The sequence below is a fragment of the Pan paniscus genome, chromosome 5, assembly GCF_029289425.2.
Source record: "Pan paniscus chromosome 5, NHGRI_mPanPan1-v2.0_pri, whole genome shotgun sequence".
Taxonomy (NCBI): domain Eukaryota; kingdom Metazoa; phylum Chordata; class Mammalia; order Primates; family Hominidae; genus Pan; species Pan paniscus.
In genome coordinates, this window is record NC_073254.2 from 177,878,716 (window position 1) to 177,903,345 (window position 24,630).

At 50.3% G+C, this 24,630-nt stretch overlaps 1 protein-coding gene across 1 annotated transcript in view; it reads left to right on the forward strand.

Moving 5' to 3' along the window:
- The window catches only part of SNX9 (sorting nexin 9), a 218,391-nt gene that overhangs the window by 38,570 nt on the left and 155,191 nt on the right, over positions 1 to 24,630 (forward strand). Inside the window, exon 2 of the mRNA XM_063605047.1 lies at positions 15,971 to 16,014. The gene's annotated coding sequence lies outside the window, so the exon portion shown is untranslated. The remainder of the gene's footprint in view (positions 1 to 15,970; positions 16,015 to 24,630) is intronic.

The following is a 24,630-nucleotide window of genomic DNA, read 5'->3' on the forward strand; positions in this document are numbered from 1 at the left end:
TGCTTATATTTATTTCAAGGAGAAAAAAAGAGAGAAGGCTTTACCAAAACTTAAGATGTAACACAATAAGCTCATTATTCAGGCAACTATCTATAAATTCACCAGGATTGCTATGCAAAATATGATAGGCCTGTAGGCTCTGAACCACATAGTTATTAGGTCACTATGAAATGAGAAAATAAATGACTAAGAATAACTTAGTCATTTATGACTAAGGTATGGATTTATGACTGAGGTATGGATCATTTATGACTGAGGTATGGATCATCATCATGAATTTCTTTAGGTGTTTTATATTCATTTACAGCAGACAGTGTCTATAAAATACTAAAAATTATAAGAACAGGAAACTTGGCAAGCTCTTCCAGATATTTACAAGGCTAAATCTTCTGAAGCCTAGTAATACAGTTAATAGGAAGAGCTTTAAAGCCATAGAGTTTTAGGTTCAAACATCAGCTCCCTCTTCAGCAAGTTGCTTAACCCACGGGAACCTCAGTTTCCCCACACACAAATGGATGTAATATCTACTTTACATTTATAATATATATGTCATAATTATTCAATAACTTGTATTTTTAAAAATAGTATAGCTGCTAACAGGCAGTTAAATGTTCAGAGATGGTTGGAACTGGTTTTGATTCTCAGAAGAGAAGAGGAATCGAGGTGGAAAGGATGGTGGAGAATGAGTCAATGAGATAGTGTCGCCCAAGATGCACGCAGGAGGAGCTGCCAGGGACATATCCAGAGTGGGCTGGCTGGTAGGCAATTTTTTTTTTTTTTTTAAGACGGAGTCTCACTCTGTCACCCAGGCTGGAGTACAGTGGCATCATCTCGGCTCACTGCAAACTCCCCTCCCAGGCTCAAGCCATTCTCCTGCCTCACCCACTGGAGTAGCTGGGATTACAGGCGCCCACCACCATTCCCAGCTAATTTTTGTATTTTTAGTAGAGAGAGGTTTCACCATGTTGGCCAGGCTGGTCTCGAACTCCTGACCTCAAATGATCCACCTGCTTTGGCCTCCCAAAGTTCTGGGATTACCGGCGTGAGGCACTGCACCCAGCCCGGCAGCCAAATTTTAAGAACCAGGATGCTGGCTGAAGGATGGGTTGGGGGGACTCAAAAGGGCAAAGAGGAAGAGTGGGGGTGCTGTCATGGTCATCTAGCTTGATTAGGGCTGGAACTAAGCCAGTGGAGTGGAGGACAGAGAAAACATGAGAGCTATTTTAAAAATAGGATAAACAGCCTAGATGTGGAGTGTGAAGGAGAGGACAGGGAGGGGTCAAGGATTTCTGGGGTGAAGGAGGCAGTGGGACTCCCAGCAGGTACGACTGTGTCCCCCAAAAGATATGTTCAAGTCCTAATGCCCAGTGCCTGTGACCTTATCTGAAAATAGGGCCGGCCTTTGCAGATGTCATCGAATTAAGATGAAGTCTTGCTGGAATAGACCCCAAGTGGGCCCTAGGTCCAATGATTGGCATCCCTAGAAGAAAAGAAAATGGGGGCCAAACACAGGGATGAAGGCCATGTGAAAAGGGAGGCAGAGAGTGGGGTGATGCATCCGCAGGCTGAGGACCAGCACAGCCCGCTGGCAGCGCCTGAAACAGACGAGGTGAGGACCGATCCTTCCCCAGAGCCTTCGGGGAGAGCATGGCCACAACGCCGCCTTGGTTTTGGACTTCCAGCCTTCAGAACTGGGGGAGAATATATTTCTGCTGTTTTAAAGCCACCTACTTTGTGGTAGTTTGTTATGGCAGCCCAGGAAACTAGTCCAGGGACCTTCCCTGAGATAGGAAAATACAGAAGTGTGAGGTTAAGAAAGTATGAGGTTAAGAAAACTAGGTTAAGGCACATTGAGCCCAAGTAAGGAACCTCAATATGGGAAATCTTTGGGTGGAAACATGTGGAGGCCACTAGAGCGTGGAGCTTAGGAAATAATCTGGGCTGGAAATGGAGATCATGGGGGAATAAGGGGTGAGCTGGAGCTGGACACGGATAAGGCCACCCAGGGAGAATGGTGGGGAGAGACGAGAAGGCAGATGACGGGAGCTTCTCCCAACGGTTCTTGGTGTTACAAACTCAACATCCACATCTAAGGGAAAGTGATGATGTCATCACTAAGGCAATTCCAGCTGAGATACTGGTGCGCATATTTATCCTCTAAACACATTCAGCCTCCATTGTTTCATGTTTACTCTCCTAAGAGAAAACACCTACAATCCTTTCTCACGTCATGCTTCCCTTAATAGTATTTTTTTTTAATTAAGTAAAAGTCAAGAAGAAAACAACACAAATTGATCAGGAAAGAATATTCATTCACCTCAAATACTGACTGGGCCCCTCCTTGACTGCAGCCAGGCTGCTAGGCCCCAGCTACACTGTGGACACAGTGGACGGGTCCCAGCCCACTGCACAGAGGCAGCCGAGGTGCAGAGGTCGCATGTCCAGAGGCACGTGGAAGAAGTCTGCAGTGGGGGTGGAGGTAGGTAGCAGGTGAGCCAGGCGACCTCGGCAGGAGCCAGAACAAGTAGGGCCTTGTGCACGAGTAAGAGGTTCAGCGTAAGTTTTCCTGAGGGCGATGAGAAGCCATGGAATGGTTTAAAGGGCAGCAGCAATATAAGGAGATATTTGCATGTCAGAAGACTTAACATGTGAAAAGCAAAACTGAAAGGGGCAAAATGCATTGCAAGGATGTCAGTTAGGGAGCTTTGGCTGCCGTCCAGGGAAGAGATGATGAATCCCTGAGATCTGGGAGGACGCAACTGGGATGGGACAGTCTGGGCAGCGTCTAGATTTCCAGTACATGCACTTGATGGCAGGATAAGGTGCTGAGTTGGATTGGAGGAGGGAGGACATTAAGAGGTGAAGGATGTCAGAGTCTGGGGAGCCAAAGTGTTGTTTTTGAGCAGGAGCGGAGAGCAGGCTCCAGCGGAGGCGACGAGGTCGCCTGTGCACGTGTTAAAGGTGAGGTGCTATGGCGCGATTCACTGGAGAAGCTGCGAGTGAACAATTTGGTATTCCTGGACACCCTCTCTGGAGTCTGGAGAACTGGCAGTCTGCACAGACCCTGAGATCCCCTGAAGAAAGCGTCTGGACTGAACAGACGAGAGCCAACTTGAGATGAAGGTGCACAAGGGCAGAGGAGTCTGCCCAGGGGACCGCGAAGGGATAGTGTCAGAGAGAAAGAGGCAGACGCAGCCCAGAGGGAGAGGACCCAATGGAAAAGCCAGCCAAGCTGCACTGGGCTTGGCAGTGAGGAAGGGATTGGGAAAGAGACTTTCCAGGGGAGTGGAGGAGGTGGGGGAGTGGAGGAGGTGGGGGAGTGGAGGAGGTGGGGGGAGTGGAGGAGGTGGAGGAGGTGGGGGAGTGGAGGAGGTGGAGGAGTGGAGGAGGTGGGGGGTGGAGGAGGTGGAGGAGTGGAGGAGGTGGGGGGTGGAGGAGGTGGAGGAGTGGAGGAGGTGGGGGGTGGAGGAGGTGGGGGAGTGGAGGAGGTGGGGGGTGGAGGAGGTGGAGTGGAGGAGTTGGGGGAGTAGAGGAGGTGGAGGAGTAGAGGAGGTGGAGAATTGGAGGAGGTGGGGGAGTGGAGAAGGTGGGAGAGTGGAGGAGGTGGAGGAGGTGGGGGAGTGGAGGAGGTGGAGGAGGTGGAGGAAGTGGGAGAGTGGAGGAGGTGGAGTGGAGGAGGTGGGGGAGTGGAGGGGGTGGAGGAGGTGGAGGAGGTGGGGGAGTGGAGGAGGTGGCGGAGTGGAGGAGGTAGGGGAGTGGAGGAGGTGGAGGAGGTGGAGGAGGTAGGGGAGTGGAGGAGGTGGGGGAGTGGAGGAGGTGGGGGAGTGGAGGAGGTGGAGGAGTGGAGGAGGTGGGGGAGTGGAGGAGGTGGGGGAGTGGAGGAGGTGGGGGAGTGGAGGAGGTGGGGGAGTGGAGGAGGTGGGGGAGTGGAGGGGGTGGAGGAGGTGGAGGAGGTGGGGGAGTGGAGGAGGTGGGGGAGTGGAGGGGGTGGAGGAGGTGGAGGAGGTGGAGGAGTGGAGGAGGTGGGGGAGTGGAGGAGGTGGGGGAGTGGAGGGGGTGGAGGAGGTGGAGGAGGTGGGGGAGTGGAGGAGGTGGGGGAGTGGAGGGGGTGGAGGAGGTGGAGGAGGTGGGGGAGTGGAGGAGGTGGGGGAGTGGAGGAGGCGGGGGAGTGGAGGAGGCGGGGGAGTGGAGGAGGTGGGGGAGTGGAGGAGGTGGGGGAGTGGAGGAGGTGGGGGAGTGGAGGAGGTGGGGGAGTGGAGGAGGTGGGGGAGTGGAGGAAGTGGAGTGGAGGAGGTGGGGGAGTGGAGGGGGTGGAGGGGGTGGAGGAAGTGGAGGAGGTGGGGGAGTGGAGGAGGTGGGGGAGTGGAGGAGGTAGGGGAGTGGAGGAGGTGGAGGAGGTGGAGGACGTGGAGGAGGTAGGGGAGTGGAGGAGGTGGGGGAGTGGAGGAGGTGAGGGAGTGGAGGAGGTGGGGGAGTGGAGGGGGTGGAGGAGGTGGAGGAGGTGGGGGAGTGGAGGGGGTGGAGGAGGTGGAGGAGGTGGGGGAGTGGAGGAGGTGGGGGAGTGGAGGGGGTGGAGGAGGTGGAGGAGGTGGGGGAGTGGAGGAGGTGGGGGAGTGGAGGGGGTGGAGGAGGTGGAGGAGGTGGGGGAGTGGAGGAGGTGGGGGAGTGGAGGAGGCGGGGGAGTGGAGGAGGTGGGGGAGTGGAGGAGTGGAGGAGGTGGGGGAGTGGAGGAGGTGGGGGAGTGGAGGAGGTGGAGTGGAGGAGGTGGGGGAGTGGAGGGGGTGGAGGGGGTGGAGGAGTTGGAGGAGGTGGGGGAGTGGAGGAGTTGGGGGAGTGGAGGAGGTGGGGGAGTGGAGGAGGTGGGGGAGTGGAGGAGGTAGGGGAGTGGAGGAGGTGGAGGAGGTGGAGGAGGTGGAGTGGAGGAGGTGGGGGAGTGGAGGAGGTGGAGGAGTGGAGGAGGTGGAGGAGGTGGAGGAGGTGGGGGAGTGGAGGAGTGGAGGAGGTGAAGGAGGTGGAGGAGTGGAGGAGTGGAGGAGGTGGAGGAGGTGGAGGAGGTGGGGGAGTGGAGGAGGTGGGGGAGTGGAGGGGGTGGAGGAGGTGGAGGAGGTGGAGGAGGTGGGGGAGTGGAGGAGGTGGGGGAGTGCAGGAGGCGGGGGAGTGGAGGAGGTGGGGGAGTGGAGGAGGTGGAGTGGAGGAGGTGGGGGAGTGGAAGGGGTGGAGGAGGTGGAGGAGGTGGGGGAGTGGAGGAGGTGGAGGAGGTGGAGGAGGTGGGGGAGTGGAGGAGGTAGGGGAGTGGAGGAGGTGGACGAGGTGGAGGAGGTGGAGGAGGTAGGGGAGTGGAGGAGGTGGGGGAGTGGAGGAGGTGGAGGAGTGGAGGAGGTGAGGGAGTGGAGGAGGTGGGGGAGTGGAGGGGGTGGAGGAGGTGGAGGAGGTGGGGGAGTGGAGGAGGTGGGGGAGTGGAGGAGGTAGGGGAGTGGAGGAGGTGCAGGAGGTGGAGAAGGTGGAGGAGGTGGGGGAGTGGAGGAGGTGGAGGAGTGGAGGAGGCGGGGGAGTGGAGGAGGTGGGGGAGTGGAGGAGGTGGAGGAGTGGAGGAGGTGGAGGAGTGGAGGAGGTGGGGGAGTGGAGGAGGTGGGGGAGTGGAGGAGGTGGAGGAGGTGGAGGAGGTAGGGGAGTGGAGGAGGTGGGGGAGTGGAGGAGGTGGAGGAGTGGAGGAGGTGAGGGAGTGGAGGAGGTGGGGGAGTGGAGGGGGTGGAGGAGGTGGAGGAGGTGGGGGAGTGGAGGAGGTGGGGGAGTGGAGGAGGTGGAGGAGTGGAGGAGGTGAGGGAGTGGAGGAGGTGGCGGAGTGGAGGGGGTGGAGGAGGTGGAGGAGGTGGGGGAGTGGAGGAGGTGGGTGAGTGGAGGAGGTAGGGGAGTGGAGGAGGTGGGGGAGTGGAGGAGGTGGGGGAGTGGAGGAGGTGGAGGAGTGGAGGAGGTGAGGGAGTGGAGGAGGTGGAGGAGGTGGAGGAGGTGGAGTCGAGGAGGTGGGGGAGTGGAGGTGGAGGAGTGGAGGAGGTGGAGGAGGTGGAGGAGCTGGGGGAGTGGAGGAGTGGAGGAGGTGAAGGAGGTGGAGGAGTGGAGGAGTGGAGGAGGTGGAGGAGGTGGAGGAGGTGGGGGAGTGGAGGAGGTGGGGGAGTGGAGGGGGTGGAGGAGGTGGAGGAGGTGGAGGATGTGGGGGAGTGGAGGAGTGGAGGAGGTGAAGGAGGTGGAGGAGTGGAGGAGGCGGGGGAGTGGAGGAGGTGGGGGAGTGGAGGAGGTGGAGGAGTGGAGGAGGTGGGGGAGTGGAGGAGGTGGGGGAGTGGAGGAGGTGGAGTGGAGGAGGTGGGGGAGTGGAAGGGGTGGAGGAGGTGGAGGAGGTGGGGGAGTGGAGGAGGTGGGGGAGTGGAGGAGGTGGGGGAGTGGAGGAGTTGGGGGAGTGGAGGAGGTGGAGGAGGTGGAGGAGGTAGGGGAGTGGAGGAGGTGGGGGAGTGGAGGAGGTGGAGGAGTGGAGTAGCTGAGGGAGTGGAGGAGGTGGGGGAGTGGAGGAGGTAGGGGAGTGGAGGAGGTGCAGGAGGTGGAGAAGGTGGAGGAGGTGGGGGAGTGGAGGAGGTGGGGGAGTGGTGGAGGTGGAGGAGTGGAGGAGGCGGGGGAGTGGAGGAGGTGGGGGAGTGGAGGAGGCGGGGGAGTGGAGGAGGTGGGGGAGTGGAGGAGGTGGAGGAGTGGAGGAGGTGGGGGAGTGGAGGAGGTAGGGGAGTGGAGGAGGTGGAGGAGGTGGAGGAGGTAGGGGAGTGGAGGAGGTGGGGGAGTGGAGGAGGTGGAGGAGTGGAGGAGGTGAGGGAGTGGAGGAGGTGGGGGAGTGGAGGGGGTGGAGGAGGTGGAGGAGGTAGGGGAGTGGAGGAGGTGGGGGAGTGGAGGAGGTAAGGGAGTGGAGGAGGTGGAGGAGTGGAGGAGGCGGGGGGAGTGGAGGAGGTGGGGGAGTGGAGGAGGTGGAGGAGTGGAGGAGGTGAGGGAGTGGAGGAGGTGGAGGAGGTGGAGGAGGTGGAGTGGAGGAGGTGGGGGAGTGGAGGAGGTGTAGGAGTGGAGGAGGTGGAGGAGGTGGAGGAGCTGGGGGAGTGGAGGAGTGGAGGAGGTGAAGGAGGTGGAGGAGTGGAGGAGTGGAGGAGGTGGAGGAGGTGGAGGAGGTGGGGGAGTGGAGGAGGTGGGGGAGTGGAGGGGGTGGAGGAGTGGAGGAGGTGGAGGAGGTGGAGTGGAGGAGGTGGGGGAGTGGAGGGGGTGGAGGAGGTGGAGGAGGTGGGGGAGTGGAGGAGGTGGAGGAGGTGGAGGAGGTAGGGGAGTGGAGGAGGTGGGGGAGTGGAGGAGGTGGAGGAGTGGAGGAGGTGAGGGAGTGGAGGAGGTGGGGGAGTGGAGGGGGTGGAGGAGGTGGAGGAGGTAGGGGAGTGGAGGAGGTGGGGGAGTGGAGGAGGTAAGGGAGTGGAGGAGGTGGAGGAGTGGAGGAGGCGGGGGAGTGGAGGAGGTGGGGGAGTGGAGGAGGTGGAGGAGTGGAGGAGGTGAGGGAGTGGAGGAGGTGGAGGAGGTGGAGGAGGTGGAGTCGAGGAGGTGGGGGAGTGGAGGTGGAGGAGTGGAGGAGGTGGAGGAGGTGGAGGAGCTGGGGGAGTGGAGGAGTGGAGGAGGTGAAGGAGGTGGAGGAGTGGAGGAGTGGAGGAGGTGGAGGAGGTGAAGTTGGTGGAGGAGTGGAGGAGGTGGAGGAGGTGGAGGAGGTGGAGGAGGTGGAGGAGGTGGGGGAGTGGAGGAGGTGGGGGAGTGGAGGGGGTGGAGGAGGTGGAGGAGGTGGGGGAGTGGAGGAGGTGGGTGAGTGTAGGAGGTAGGGGAGTGGAGGAGGTGGAGGAGTGGAGGAGGCGGGGGAGTGGAGGAGGCGGGGGAGTGGAGGAGGTGGGGGAGTGGAGGAGGTGGAGGAGTGGAGGAGGTGGGGGAGTGGAGGAGGTGGAGGAGTGGAGGAGGCGGGGGAGTGGAGGAGGTGGGGGAGTGGAGGAGTTGGAGGAGTGGAGGAGGTGGGGGAGTGGAGGAGGTGGGGGAGTGGAGGAGGTGAGGGAGTGGAGGAGGTGGAGGAGGTGGAGGAGGTGGAGGAGGTGGAGTGGAGGAGGTGGGGGAGTGGAGGAGGTGGAGGAGTGGAGGAGGTGGAGGAGGTGGAGTGGAGGAGGTGGGGGAGTGGAGGAGGTGGGGGAGTGGAGGAGGTGGGGGAGTGGAGGAGGTGGAGGAGTGGAGGAGGTGGGGGAGTGGAAGGGGTGGAGGAGGTGGAGGAGGTGGGGGAGTGGAGGAGGTGGGGGAGTGGAGGAGGTAGGGGAGTGGAGGAGGTGGGGGAGTGGAGGAGGTGGAGGAGGTGGAGGAAGTAGGGGAGTGGAGGATGTGGGGGAATGGAGGAGGTGGAGGAGTGGAGGAGGTGGAGGAGGTGGAGGAGGTCGGGGAGTGGAGGAGGTGGAGGAGTGGAGGAGGCAGGGGAGTGGAGGAGGCGGGGGAGTGGAGGAGGTGGGGGAGTGGAGGAGTTGGAGGAGTGGAGGAGGCGGGGGAGTGGAGGAGGTGGGGGAGTGGAGGAGGCGGGGGAGTGGAGGAGGTGGGGGAGTGGAGGAGGTGGAGGAGTGGAGGAGGTGGGGGAGTGGAGGAGGTGGGGGAGTGGAGGAGGTGGGGGAGTGGAGGAGGTGGGGGAGTGGAGGAGGTGGAGGAGTGGAGGAGGTGAGGGAGTGGAGGAGGTGTAGGAGTGGAGGAGGTGGAGGAGGTGGAGGAGCTGGGGGAGTGGAGGAGTGGAGGAGGTGAAGGAGGTGGAGGAGTGGAGGAGTGGAGGAGGTGCAGGAGGTGGAGTGGAGGAGGTGGGGGAGTGGAGGAGGTGGGGGAGTGGAGGAGGTGGAGGAGTGGAGGAGGTGGGGGAGTGGAAGGGGTGGAGGAGGTGGAGGAGGTGGGGTAGTGGAGGAGGTGGGGGAGTGGAGGAGGTAGGGGAGTGGAGGAGGTGGGGGAGTGGAGGAGGTGGAGGAGGTGGAGGAAGTAGGGGAGTGGAGGATGTGGGGGAATGGAGGAGGTGGAGGAGTGGAGGAGGTGGAGGAGGTGGAGGAGGTCGGGGAGTGGAGGAGGTGGAGGAGTGGAGGAGGCAGGGGAGTGGAGGAGGCGGGGGAGTGGAGGAGGTGGAGGAGTGGAGGAGGCGGGGGAGTGGAGGAGGTGGGGGAGTGGAGGAGGCGGGGGAGTGGAGGAGGTGGGGGAGTGGAGGAGGTGGAGGAGTGGAGGAGGTGGGGGAGTGGAGGAGGTGGGGGAGTGGAGGAGGTGGGGGAGTGGAGGAGGTGGAGGAGTGGAGGAGGTGAGGGAGTGGAGGAGGTGGAGGAGGTGGAGGAGGTGGAGTGGAGGAGGTGGGGGAGTGGAGGAGGTGGAGCAGTGGAGGAGGTGGAGGAGGTGGAGGAGGTGGAGTGGAGGAGGTGGGGGAGTGGAGGAGGTGGGGGAGTGGAGGAGGTGGAGGAGTGGAGGAGGTGGGGGAGTCGAGGAGGTGGGGGAGTGGAGGAGGCGGGGGAGTGGAGGAGGTGGGGGAGTGGAGGAGGTGGATGAGTGGAGGAGGTGGGGGAGTGGAGGAGGTGGGGGAGTGGAGGAGGTGGAGTGGAGGAGGTGGGGGAGTGGAAGGGGTGGAGGAGGTGGAGGAGGTGGGGGAGTGGAGGAGGTGGGGGAGTGGAGGAGGTGGGGGAGTGGAGGAGTTGGGGGAGTGGAGGAGGTAGAGGAGTGGAGGAGGTGGGGGAGTGGAGGAGGTGGGGGAGTGGAGGAGGTGGAGGAGGTGGAGGAGGTAGGGGAGTGGAGGAGGTGGGGGAGTGGAGGAGGTGGAGGAGTGGAGGAGGTGGAGGAGTGGAGGAGGTGGAGGAGGTAGGGGAGTGGAGGAGGTAGGGGAGTGGAGGAGGTGGGGGAGTGGAGGAGGTGGAGGAGTGGAGGAGGTGGAGGAGGTGTAGGAGGTAGGGGAGTGGAGGAGGTGGAGGAGTGGAGGACGTGGAGGAGGTGGAGGAGGTAGGGGAGTGGAGGAGGTAGGGGAGTGGAGGAGGTGGGGGAGTGGAGGAGGTGGAGGAGTGGAGGAGTTGGAGGAGGTGTAGGAGGTAGGGGAGTGGAGGAGGTGGGGGAGTGGAGGAGGTGGGGGAGTGGAGGAGGTGGGGGAGTGGAGGAGTGGAGGAGGTGAAGGAGGTGGAGGAGTGGAGGAGTGGAGGAGGTGGAGGAGTGGAGGAGGTGGAGGAGGTAGGGGAGTGGAGTAGGTGGGGGAGTGGAGGAGGTGGGGGAGTGGAGGAGGTGGGGGAGTGGAGGAGGTGGGGGAGGTGGCGGAGTGGAGTAGGTGGGGGAGTGGAGGTGGAGGAGTGGAGGAGGTGGGGTAGTGGAGGAGGGATGTGGGAGGGAAGGTGAGAGTTGGGCTAGAAGTGAGAGGCTGCAGCTGGAGGGGATGCCCAGGAGAGAAAGCATCTTTGTAAGTGGAACAGATGTGAGCATGAGTGGATTCCACACTGGTGGGAGGAAGCCGTAGAGAGGAGGAGGTTGAAGATAAGGAGTGGGGCTTCCAAGGTGAAGCAGAGGGTGAGGGGCAGAGCACACAGATGGGGCGATCTGCCTCAGATAGGGGGAGGAAGGCCCTGCGGTCATCGACCCACGTGTCTGCCTTAGGAATGGCCCCGTCTGCAACAGACAGGTCTGTGCACACCTGCCGGGGTCTCCTTCCTCTGGCATACTTGGGGAAAGCTGGGAGGAGTGCCGGATCACATTTCCTCTTGCGTTGGTCCATGCTGCAACCCCTCACTTCCGAAGCCTTCACATCTGCTGTGCTCTCTGCTCTCTTCGCTGCTCATCTCCCTTGAGACCCAGGACAAACCTCATCTTCTGAAATGTGCTCCTCCCTCCCCGATGGCCTGAGGAGAGGGAGAGAGGGATCACACTTCTTCCCACTGTCTGTCCAAAGCAGGTGTGAGGCCTGTCTTTTAATTCCCCCTAGTCCCGTGAATCCAAGGCCACTGGTCACAGTGCAGTGATGAGGCACAGCACCTCTGTCTCGTGCTATCCCAGTCTCAGGGAAGTCCTCAGTGGCTCTTTCCTATGGCTGTGGGTAAACAATGGGGAAGACAGTTCAGTTTCCCAGGGCCGGCTGTGTTGCTGATCAACACAAACGCCATGCAAAGACTTTAGCAGGGGCCAGGTGCAGTGGCTCACACCTGTAATCCCAGTACTTTGGGAGGCCGAGATGGGTGGATCACCTGAGGTCAAGAGTTTGAGACCAGCCTGGGCAACATATAGTGAAACCCAATCTCCACTACAAATACAAAATTAGCTGGGCGTGGTGGCACACGCCTATAGTCCCAGCCACTTGGGAAGCTGAAGCAGGAGAATTGCTTGAACCCGGGAGGTGGAGGTTACAGTGAGCCGAGATCGCACCACCACACTCCAGCCTGGGTGACAGAGGAGACTCTGTCTCTCAAAAAAAAAAAAAAAAAAAAAAAAAAACAACTTTAGCAGCAGGCTGGCTCTTGCTGGGAGCCTTGAAAGTTTTTAAAAAATCAGGACCCAATCCAGTTTTCTTTCAGAGAAAGAAACCGGATCTTTCTCCTCCAGCCCAGTCGTATGCCAGGAGGCTTGGCCCATTTTCCCTTGGTACCTCCACTCCGGTGGCCAACACCCCTCATGTCCTACCATTGACTGACTTTACAGTGCCCCAGCAGTTACCTCCAATTTTCCCCCAATTGCTTTTTACACTTGAAAAGTCAAGACATTTTCTGAAAGTAAAGAGCAGTCCCTCTCCAAGAGAAATTCTGCACTCCTTCTTAGAACAATTGCTTCAAACAGTAGCCACCTTCTGTTTTCATAAATTTGCCACCAGCTCAATTATAAAAGGGCAAGGTGGGGAGAGATGGGGAAGACTTGTCCTCCCATGCTTTCTATTTTCTCTACTGAGTAGGAGACAAGATCACTTGCTGAAAAGGAGGAGAAAGGTGGAGAGTCATGTTTGAGGAGTGTGGAGACAGTTCTAAGTAGCTGCTACCGGGAATGGAAGAGAGGATGGAATGAGGGAGGTTGGGGACCATGGTTTGGCAGTGACATTGTCTGCCCCAGATGAACTCAGCACCCAGGTGTGCAGACAGAGAAGATACATTTAGCCAGAGTTAAGATTCTTCTAAGTGGATGAACAGAAGGAAAATGGAAACTGGAATTCAAGTTTTGACAAGAGGGAAGTTGAAAAACCAGCCCATGGAATGTAGCTGGATTTGTGAATTGGGACCCTTGATTTTGAATAATAGACGCCAACCCATACTAGTACAAATTAAAAGGGAATTTAACTGCTAATAATTGGGAAGCACAGGGGTGACAGGAGCTAGGGGCTCAGATGACATCATTGGGCCTCTCAATTCTCATTCCACCATCCAGCCTGATGTTCCTCCATGGGCAGAATGAGAGGAGGCCATGGTCACAAGAACTCCCACTTGTATCACCCCAGGACAACAGCCACAGAGAAATGACATGTTCTCTCTCCCATTATGGAAAGAAAATCCTTGGGGAAAATTCTGATGGGCCTGGCCTGGCTCACATGATTACTCCAGGCTAGGAAGGTGGACACTCAGGGGTGCAGCCCACAGGTCCTTAAGTTTTCAGTGGGGAAGAAACTCTCCCATCACATCTTGAAGAAAGAGAATGTTGCTACTAGAAGCAGGCACCAGAAAGAAACAACATCCACCCACCTCAAGAGAAGCAAATGAGGACAGAAGGAGGCTGACTGATGGAAAGAAAGTAGAAAGCAAAGAGCCTGGTGATGGTTCCTGGTGGCGTGGGGTGGCCCCAGGTCCCACGGGCCTCTTAGGATGTGGCTTGGCTCCCGTAGGTTTGTTTGCTACAGGAGGTCTGGTCTCTGGTGGATGAATGATGGTGGAGTTACTGCGAAAGCAAAGACATTGAGATCCAGTGGAGCCGGATTAGAATCTCAGGTATGATATTTACGGGCTATGTGCCTGAGACAAATCCTTCACTTCTCCGAGGAATCCACTCTTTATCTGCAGAAGGGAAATTAAAATAATTACATTATGGGATGATCAAGGGCATTAACTGAAATCAGATATTAAAATTCCTATAAAGTGTCTCAGTGCAAGCACCCAACAAATATTAGTGTCCCTCCCCACTGAAAATTCAAATTGCCAAGCCAGTGAATTTCCTTCAAGTTCTGTTACATAATGACCTTTAAAGGAGGCAAAAGCAGCCGGGTGGGGTGGCTCACGCCTGTAATCCCAGCACTTTGGGAGGCCAAGGCGGGTGGATCACAAGGTCAGGAGATCAAGACCACGGTGAAACCCCGTCTCTACTAAAAAATACAAAAAATTAGCCAGGCGCACTGGCGGGTGCCTGTAGTCCCAGCTACTTGGGAGGCTGAGGGAGGAGAATGGCGTGAACCTGGGAGGTGGAGCTTTCAGTTAGCAGAGATCACGCCACTGCACTCTGGCCTGGGAGACAGAGCAAGACTCCATTTAAAAAAAAAAAAAAAAAGGAGGCAAAAGCAGTCAGTAAATTCTCAACAAGTATCGAAGTGAATGATGAATGAATGAACGTATATAAAATGAGGCCTCTTTTAAACAGTCATCCCATCATTAACAGAAGACATATTGCTCTTTTAACCATGTTTTCTGTTGTTTCGGTGATGCCTGTCTTTAACACTGGAATAACTATACAGTGGTGCCCTTGTCTGATGAAATCATCAATTTCTGAAGGGTCAAGTTGCAGTATTTATCATCATGCTTTCTCTCCCCATTTTAGGAAATACGTTACTGCTAAAATGGGGAATGGCAAACCATCCAGTGAATTCCTCCTGCTGGTGCTGTTGCCAGCAGGTTGAGCCTAAAGGACTTGAAAGGCACTGCTGCTGCACCTGCAGTGGGATTAGCTGTCAGGGCAGCCTCCGGAGTGGTAGGAACAGCTAAGTGGTGCTCCGTATGCAGCTGCTCTCAGCAGTCAGGTTTATTCACAGGTTTCTCCAACGTTTAGAGCTATGCTGAGCACTGACCACAGGTAAAGAGGCCCGTCCTCACCATTGTCAATGAGCCTATTACCCAATTGGGAGTTAGATCAGATTTTTTTTGTATTGATTTCCTATTACTGCCATAACAAATAACAGCAAACCAGAGGCTTAAAACAATAGAAATGTATTGTTTCCCAGTTGTAGAGGCTAGGAACTCAAAACCTCAAAACCAAGGTGTCAGCATGACCATGTTCTCTCAGGGGGCGCTACGGGAGGGTCCCTTCTTGCCTCATCCCAGCTTCGGGTGGCTGCCAGCAATCCTTAGCCTTTCTGGTCTTCAAGCTGCATTACTTCAGTCTCTGCCTCCATCATCACTGTGAATCTATTCATGCCCAAATTGCCACCTTTCAGTATAAGGACACCAGTTACTGGATTAGGACCTACCCCAATTCAGTATGACTTCATCTTAATTTGATTACATCTGCAAATACCCTATTTCCAAGTATCTTTTGGGAAGACAATATTCAACCCACAGCACTTCCTAATGAATATTTCTTATATTCATGAAAAAACTGAGAGAGCAAGAACTAGATGCCACACAGGTGAAATTCATGTCAAATCCAGGGAAGAGAGAATTACCTTGAGTGAGGTGAGGGAGTGGTAAATCTTGAAGAATGGTTAGGAGTTAGATAGAAATGAGGATAAGGACATGTTATCGTCATAAGAACCATCTCTTGATCATCTACTCTGCGTTAGACACTGTGCTGGATGCTTTGAATACATGATCTCTAATCCCCCATTGTCTGCAATCTATTAGAAAATGGATTCTGAAGATGTAACATGACTTTTTCAAAGTCACACAGTTGGATGGTGGTAAGGAGAGAATTTTTACCCAGGTCCAACTGGTGGAAAAGCAATCTGGCTTAAGAACCAGTCCACTGCACTGCACAGGCTCCTAGGTGGAAACAGGGAGCGAAAATGTGATGTGAGTGCTATGAGTATGTTGAGTATGAGTATGAGTATGTTGTAGAGGATCAACATCACCTGTCTGGCCTGAATGACAGCCTCCTGCCGGGAGGGCAGCCGATGAGCTGGACAGGTAGGTCAGAACCACGTGGTGAAGGCTTCCCTGTCACAATCCCTGTCTAGGAGTTACTAGAATAAGGGAACCCTGGAAGTGAATTAGCAGGAGAGTCCTGTTTCCAGCTGCCAGTCATGGGACAAGGGGTGGAAAATATATGTGAGAAAAAAAATGTGTATGTGTATTACTCAGATTGCACATTGGAGACAATTCCTGTAATTCCTCAAGCTTTCAACAAGGACAATGGAAAGAGCCAGCAGATGTGTTCAGGTCCAATTTCTGGTACTGCCTGGCCTTAGGCAAATCCCTTAGTCTTTCTGTGACTCAGTTTCCTCTTCTCCCAAAGGAAGATATTGATGCCTTCCTGAGCCTCCTCATGGTATCATTGGGAGAGCCACCAGGATAATGTGTTTGGAAGTATTACTACAGACCTAAGAGCCTTGGCAAGACGCTGTTGGTGGCCGTCTTGAAGCATGGACCTTCCCTGCAATTGCTTTAGAATTAATGAAAAAGACAAAAAGTTAATGTAAATGTCATTTTAAAAGACAAATAATGTAATTAGATTTGGGTGTTCTGGTTTTTTCCTGGGTGGTGGGGAAAGGTCTACGCAGACAACTGTATGTGTTCGAGTCACAGGGCCTGGGTGGGAGTCTCACCTCCACCACTTCATAGAAGTGTTAAGGTCTCTGTCAGTCTCTTGTGCTCTGAGTTTAATCTTTCCTACTGGCAAAATGGGTACAGTCAGTACACAGAGACTTCCCGTGAAGATTAAATTCAATCCAATATGTGAAGTACCTGATGTAACAGATATTTGATTAATATCCACTGTTGTTATTATTCTAGAATGGAATGAGTTTGCTTGTCTTATCATCTTCTTTTTCCAGGCACTGACAAGAAAAGTCTCCATTGCTCGGGGGAGAAACAAAGGGTGAGTAAGCTATTCTCTCCTTTGGGGAAAAAAAGTCTGTCTTCAATAGTTTCCTTTGTGCAAATATTTGTTCTAGTCTATTTCGTTTACTAACAATGGGGCTGTTCGGAATGTGTAGTTTTCATGAGTTTCAGAGAATCTTCTTTATTCCCCTTCTCTGAGTTTTATTTGGGCTATGACATTCCAAGGGCCAGCTCTGAGGCCAGCCAGCCTGCAGACCTCTGGTGACAGGACCCCAAGGTCCCGCCTGGCTCTCCTGCCTGGCTCTCTCCTCCACCCTCTCCTGGTTCGCTGGGCTGCCTGGTGAGTAAGCCTCCTGCTCCGTCCCTGCTTACTTCATTGCAAAATGAGGGTGGTAAAAACATTTACTAACCTCAACAGGATGTTCTGGCAATTAGTGGATAAATAATTATAGAGCACACTCACATGTAATGCTCCTGATAAAGCTACATTTATTTTTAGGAGCTCACAAAAGGAAGATTTTCCTTCTGAGCGTCCAAGGGTGACTCTTGGCGTGGCCTGTGATTTGGCCTCTGGTTGGGTGTGCCTCCATCCTCCTAGGGACAGAATTCTGAACATCCCAACTACAGGCCCATTTCCCTAGAATGTAGCCTTCCAGGACCAGAATTCTCTCCTTTTCAGCAGCACTGAATGGATATCATAGAGTTGTCAGTTAAGTTTTCCAGGACTCTCTGTTAAATTTGAATTTAAGATAAACAATAAATAATATTTTAGTAGAAGGATGTCTTGCTTCTCTTACTACTATTGCATGAATCATAATTATTCAAACAATTATTCATCATTTATCTGAAATTCAAATTTAACTGGACCTTCTTTTCTCTTTCTTTCTTTCTTTCTCTCTTTCTCTCTTTCCTTCCTTCTTTCTTCTTTCTTTCAATTTTTTGCAAAATCTGGGAAACCTAGGGGTCCACAATGTTGTGTAGCAACCTCTCAGGACGATGACATTTAGAAGAAGCATAATGTGTACCTTCAAGGAAGCACAAACTTGTTCTTGGTGTTAATGTATGACATGCAATTCTGCACCCAAATTATGTAATGCTCCTCATTGAGGCAGAAGTCTTCAAATGGGACTGCTCACCTAGTCCTGCCTTCTACAGTTGTGACCCTAATAGTCAGGTAGTGTCCATCCCATGTGCCTATATGTAACAATATAGAGAGTGTTTCTTTAACTCTAGGACTTTGTGAAGATGAGAAAATGTTTGAGAAGGATTGAACCTCACAGTCAGTAGCAGAATATTTGGTTGAACTTATACCATTCATGTTTTTCAAGGTCAAAAAAATAATAGTCAACAGCAGCAATTTCACATGTTCAACCTATCCCTGCAAGCTCCCATTCGAGAAACCATTGCAGACACAGAGCAGGCTCTGCCGTCTGGCTCCTTCACCTCCGTCACCGAGCTGGATCTGCTTCTGGGTGACATGACCACCTGCTCTGTTAGGACATTTGCTCTGTTGGGGCATGTACTCTGGTAGAGTGCTTGATTCCAGCATTATGCCCTTAAGATGAGGTCTCAGTCTATGCTTATGTATTTTCCCAAGGTAGTGAGTGTTTACTAATTGACTTCAATGGAAGGAAGGCCTTGGTTCTTACAAAATTCTCTGGAAAAGGATGATTGTGGAGATTAAGTTCTGGTAATAACTAAGTAGCTTAGTAAGACTAAAGCCTGAAATAATAAGGGCAATTTTTTGAAAAATATTTTAAAAACCTAGGGAGTGAGCAGAAGCAGGTAGAAACTGGAGTGGAGTTTACTCTTGGAAGATGAGATTTCGGAGTTTATAGCTTCTTTTATTTTTTATTTTTCTTGAGAGAACTTCCCTTACCACCATCCCCCTTATAGGCAGAAAACATCAGCCTTACTGGCTTGAGGTAGATGTAATATATACAACAACAGTATCACAAAGTGTATGTGTGTGTGTGTGTGTGTGTGTGTGCATATGTGCAGTGTAGGGCATCAGAGTATGCCACCCCAAAATATGCCACTTTGGCGTAAAGATATTTTGAGCTAAAGGTAAATGAGAATCAACAGATGCAGAAAGAAGCCTCCTTGGAGCTTCCATTATCTGACTACAAACAGAATATCCTGAAAAATAGGACTGCAATAATCCCCCCTCCCAGGGGAGTTTTGTGGCCATGAGGACAGAGTCAGCACCAAGATGGGTCCTCATGTAGACCTTACTAAAAAACCCTATCTACTGTTAGTTTCCCCCATATATCTACCTTCTCACAGTTTGCCACCCAGAAAAACAGAAACTCCTGTCACTACTCTAAAATTTTATTGTTCTTTGTTAAGGTGAGAAATATGGCCAAGTTCTAACCACTCCTTTGAGTTACTCATGACTGAGTTCTCCTGTGCGTATGCACACTGACCTGTTGATAAACTGTTTTTCTCTTGTTAATTTCTCTTGTTAATGTCTCTGTCAATTTAATTTCCAGAGCCCCAGATAGGGAACCTAGGAGGGGAGGGAGAGGATAGGTTATCCTCCCCAACAGAAGCATATGGAACTCTACTGCTATAAGGTTCTTATGAAGCATATCAAGCTGTACAATATTACCTCTAAGTGGACTGTGATAAAGTTGTGTATTGTAATCACTACAGTAACTACTAAAAAATGCAAAGAGGCAAAAATACTAGATGTTGTTATTTTTATAAATGTTAAGAAGATTTTATGTAAAAGAAGGTAGGGGCTGGGTGCAGCAGCTTATGCCTGTAATCCCAGCACTTTGGGAGGCCAAGGTGGGTGGATCATGAGGTCAGGAGTTCAAGACCAGCCTGGCCAAGATGGTGAAACCCTGTCTCTACTAAAAAGACAAAAATTAACCAGGCGTGGTGGCATGTGCCTGTAATCCCAGCTATTCGGGAGGCTGAGGCAGAGAACTACCTAAACCCCAGAGGCGGAGGTTGCAGTGAGCCGAGATCGCGCCACTGCAGTCCAGCCTGGCGACAGAGTGAGACTATCTCAAACAAACAACAACAAAAAAAGAAGGTAGAGAAGGGAAAATAGGGGAAATAAAAATAGATGAGAAAGTAAGAAATAAATATGAAGCCAGTAGACTTAAACCATATCAGACAAGCAAGATCTAATTATATGCTGTCTTCAAGAAAAGCATTTTAAATATAGACACACAAAAAGGATAAAAGCAGAAAGATGAAAGATGTTATTATGGAAATGATAAGCATAAGAAAACTGGGGTGGCTATATTACTTTTGGAGAAAATAGATAGCAAGAGATGGAGTATTACTAAAGAGAAAGAGAAAGATGTTATAATTCCAAAAGGTCCAATACATCAGGAAGAAATAATAATATACAGTACTTCAAACTACCTGCCGCAAAAAATGACAGAGATAAAGGAAGAAGAAGAAGATCCCCAATCATGACTGGAGATTTTCACACCTGCCTCTCAGGAACTGATAGAACAACTAGAACAAAAAACATTATTATCAAGAAAATGGAAGCTATGAATGACACTATCAACCATCTTGACTTCATAGATATTTATGAAACACCACATCTAACAAATGCAGAATAATCATTCTTAGCAAGTGCACATAAAACATTAACCACGGCGGAGCATGTCATACCCATCTCAGTAAATTTTGAAAGACTAACATTTTAAAGTATGTTCTCTGTCCACAAGTGAATTAAATTAGAAACCAATAAGATATCTAAAAAAGCATCAAATATTTAAAAATTAAACATTTTTCTAAATACCTCCTTCTTTTTTTTTTCTTTTTTTTTTTTTGTGACAGAGTCTCACTGTCACCCAGGCTGGAGTGCAGTGGCTCAATCTTGGCTCACTGCAACCTCTGCCTCCCAGGTTCAAGCAATTCTCCTGCCTCAGCTTCCTGAGTAGCTGGAATTACAGGCGCCCGCCACCATGCCTGGCTAATTTTTGTATTTTTAGTAGAGAAGGGGTTTCACCATCTTGACCAGGCTGGTGTTGAACTCCTGACCTCGTGATCCACCCGCCTCAGCCTCCCAGAGTGCTGGGATTACAGGCGTGAGCCACCGTGCCCAGCCAATACCTCCTTTTTAAAGAAGAAATCACAAGATAAATTAGAAAATACTTCAAACCAAACAATAATAAAAATATGATACATCAAAATGTAGAGATCATAAATGAGTAGAGAAAAAAATTACAACTTTAAATGTTTACATTAGAAAGAAAGAAAGGCTTAAAGTCAACTATCCAAGTATCCATCTTTAAAAAAAAATGAGCAATATAAACCCAAAGCAAGCAGAAGAAAAGAAATGTCAGAATTCAATGAAATAGAAAATAAACAAAAATAGAGAAATATTTAAAGACAAATTTGATTCTTTGAAAAGGTTATTCAAATTAATAAACCCTAACAAGACTGATCAAGTAAAAATAAAGGGAAAAAATAATTTTTCAATATCATAAATGAGAGTATGGGATATCACTTCAGACCTTATAGTTATCAAAAGGAATTTTTTTTTTTTTTTAGATGGCGTCTCACTCTGTCACCCAGGCTGGTGTGCAGTGATGCAATCTTGGCTCACTGCAAACTCTGCCTCCCAGGCTCAAGCGATTCTCCTGCCTCAGCCTCCCGAGTAGCTGGGATTACAGATGTGTACCACCACACCCAGCTAATTTTTGTATTTTTAGTAGAGATGGGGTTTCACCATGTTGGCCAGGCTGGTCTCAAACTCCTGACCTCAGGTGATCCTCCTGCCTTGGCCTCCCAAAGTGCTGGGATTACATGCATGAGCCACCAAGCCCAGCTGGAAATATTATCAACAGCTTTATGTCAATAAATTTAACAACTTAAATGAAATTAATAGATGCCTTGAAAAATACAGCTTACAAAAACTAACACAGATGAAATTTTAAAAATCTGAATATCTTTATATCTACCAAAGAAATCAAATTCACACTCAAAAACTTTCCTACGCTGTTTCTCTGGCAAATTAAACACTTAAGAAAGAAATATACCATAGTGAACATGTAAGGAACATATTAAACATTTAAGGAAGAAATGATACCCATCTTACCCAACTCTTAGGAAATAGAAAAGAAAAGCAAAGGCCAGACGCGGTGGCTCACATCTGTAATCCCAACACTTTGGGAGGCCGGGGTGGGCAGATCACGAGGTCAGGAGTTTGAAACCAGCCTGGCCAACATGGTGAAACCCTGTCTCTACTACAAATACAAAAATTAGCCAGGTGTGGTGGCGGGCGCCTGTAATCCCAGCTACTTGGGAGGCCGAGGCAGGAGAATTGCTTGAACCTGGGAGGCGGAGGTTTCAGTGAGCCGAGATCGCACCACTGCACTCCAGCCTGGCTGACAGAGCAAGACTCCATCTCGAAAAAAAAAAAAAAAGAAAAGAAAAGCATATTTCTCAATTCATTCTATGTGGCTATCCTAGCCCTGATACCAAAACCTGTCAGAGACATTATTAGAAAAAAAGAAAATGATAAACCAAAATACCTTATGAATAAAGTCCTTAACAAGATATTAGCAAACCAAATCCAACAATAAAAAAGAAATAATAGATCATGACCAAGTGGGGTTTATTCCAGGATTGTAAGGTTGGTTTAACATTCAAAAATCAGCAATGTAACCAACTATATTAACAGAATAAAGGATAAAAACCACATGATCATTTCACAGATGCAGAAAAACTATTCAACAAAAATCAACACTCATTCATGAAATTTTAAAAATTTCAGTAATCTAGGAATAGAACTGATAAAGAGATCTATTGAAAACCTAAAGCCTACATCATACTTAATGGTGATTTACTGAACACTTGCCCCATAAGATCAGGAAAAATGTAGAGATGGCCATTCTCACCATTTCTGTTAAACATTGTACTGGAGATCTGTGGTGGTCATGAGAATACACTTTGTACACCTGCTACTAAAGAGAATGTAATTGACCAAGGACCCCAGCCATTGAACTCTGAAATTGACTGGAGTCACAGGACTCTGGCTAAGTGATATTCCTTGCAGATATTCCTCATGCAGCATAGCAGTCTAGAATGCTTCCACCTACTCGTCCTTCCCTTTCTCCTTTACTTTCTCACATCAGTGTCTGATGGCTCCTCCAGCTTGTGGGAATCCCTCTGCATTTTGTATCCTACAGGCATTTTCCACAATAAAATCCTTGTTTTTTTAAGAGACAGACAGGGTCTCAGTCTGTCAGCCAGGCTGGAGTGCGGTGGCACAATCATAGCTCACTGTAGCCTTGATCTCCTGGGCTCAGGTGATCCTCCTGCCTCAGCCTCCCGAGTAGCTGGGATTACAGGCACTTGCCACTACATCTGGCTAAATTTTTTAAAAAATTGTTTGATAGAGACTGTGTTTTGCTATGTTGCCCAGACTAGTCTTGAACTCCTGGGCTCAAATGATCCTCCCACCTCAGCTTCTCAAAGTGCTAGGATTATAGGCATGAGCCACCATGCCTGGCCGATCCTTGCATGTTTAATTCTATCTTTGCATCTACTTCTTGGAGCATCTGACCAACCCAAGGTGCAGTAAAATGATAAGGCAAGTGTAATAAGGCAAGAAAAGGAAATAAAAGACAAACAGATTGGGAAAAGGAAAGTGGAATGGTTCCTATTTGTAGATAACAGATTGTTTATATAGAAAATCCTAAACAATCAACACAACAAAAATTATTAGAACTCATTAAAGATTTTAGCAAGGTCTCAGAATATAAGGTCAATATGTAACAATCAATTGCATTTTTATATACTAGCAGCAAACTATAAGACAATAATTTTTTTAATTTCATTTAAAATCACAATAAAAAACATGAAATACTTTGGGATAAATTTAACAAAAGATGTGCAAAGACTTTGACCCTGAAAGCTACAAAACATTGATATAAGACTGTGCCTACTGAGTTTACAGCTCTCTGTGTCTCTAACCTGAGCTCTGTACCCTATAACAGAGAGGTGCTAGAACTATCTCCACTTGCTTTAGTCTAATAAATGATACCCATTCCATAAAACCATGGACATTCTGATGCTTCCCATGAAACATCATGACCTATCCCCACCCTGTGTATCAATTTGGGCTACAGGGTGCCCAGATATTTTGTCAAGTATTATTCTGGGTGTGTCTGTGATGGTGTTTCTGGGTGATAATAACATCTGAATCAGTACACTGAGGAAAGCAGATTGCCCACCCTGATGCCATTGAGCCTCATTCAGTTGAAGGTCTTACTAGAAAAAAAAGGCTGACCCTCCCCTGAGTAAGAGAGAATTCCTTCTGCCTGACTGCCTTGGAAATGGAACATCAATTTTTTTCCTGCCTTCAGATTCAAACTGAAACATAGGCTCTTCCTGGGTCTCAAGTCTACCAGTCTTTGAACTACAACTACACCATTGACTCCTGGTTCTCTGGCCTTTGGACTCAAACTGGAGTTACGCCATCAGCTCTCCTGGGTCTCCAGCTTGCCAACTCACCCTGAGGATCTTGAGATTTAGCCTCTGTAATCACACAAGCCAATTCCTTATAATAACTCAATCTCTCTTTCTCTCTCTCTCTCTCTCCCCCCCACCCCTCTCTCTGTGTATATGTGTGTGTGTGTGTATATTTGTGTGTATATGCATACACATATATAGTACATATATATTTTTTCTGTCTCCTGGAGAACCCTGACCAATACACACTCCCAAGCAGCAGCAGCTCAGAAAAGCTCAGGGCATCATTATGTCATAATTTCCAACCCAAGACTGTATAGGTTACATCAACATTGGTCATTAATATCATCATTATGAATTCTGAGAATATGGGAAATATTCTATAATATTATAAATATATGATATAAATTAAATTTGTATAAATATTTGAATTCAAAAATAAATTAGATTTCACTAATAGCTAATTATCATTTTTATAAATTACCAACTCCTTACATATTCTTAAGCTATAAATTCTGTAGCATAACTGAATGACCTGTGTTTTCATGAGACCTTAATATCCCCTGCCAATCCCAGCACAGTGCTGGATATAAGCAGTGTTCAATGAATCTTCATCAACTGGAATTGAGCCTTTTGTTTTAACATTACAAAGTTAGGAAACATAAACCAACTCTAATAATCAGAGCTAATATTATCGAATGCTTATTATCCAACAAGTACATACTCAGCACTTTGTGTGGCTATCTCAGTCTTCATAACAATCTATGAATATTATTATTCCTACTATACAGATGAAGAAATTGATGATTAGCAAGGTTAAGTAACTTGTCCAAAGTTATATTGTTAGTAATAACAGAGAGAAGGTACTAGAGATAAATCAGAAGCTCTTAATTTGGGGGTCTAGGGACACCCATATGTTGTCAATAAGCTTTCAAGGGTCTGAAAAACTATTTAAATATGGATATTAATTTTTTTTCAAGGGAAAAAGCCTGGAGGTTCTTTTAGTGGTTTATGAACCTTAGACGATGAAAGTCACTGTCCAGCTACTGGATCATAAATCATTGAGCTAAGGCATCAACAGTGAACTATGTCTGCATTGGCTTGTCTAGAAAGATTCCCATATTTCATTATTCTCATTCAAAAGCTCTTATACTTGAAGCACAATTCTGAAGACGGTTAATTTCTTTTACAACTCAGAAAAATC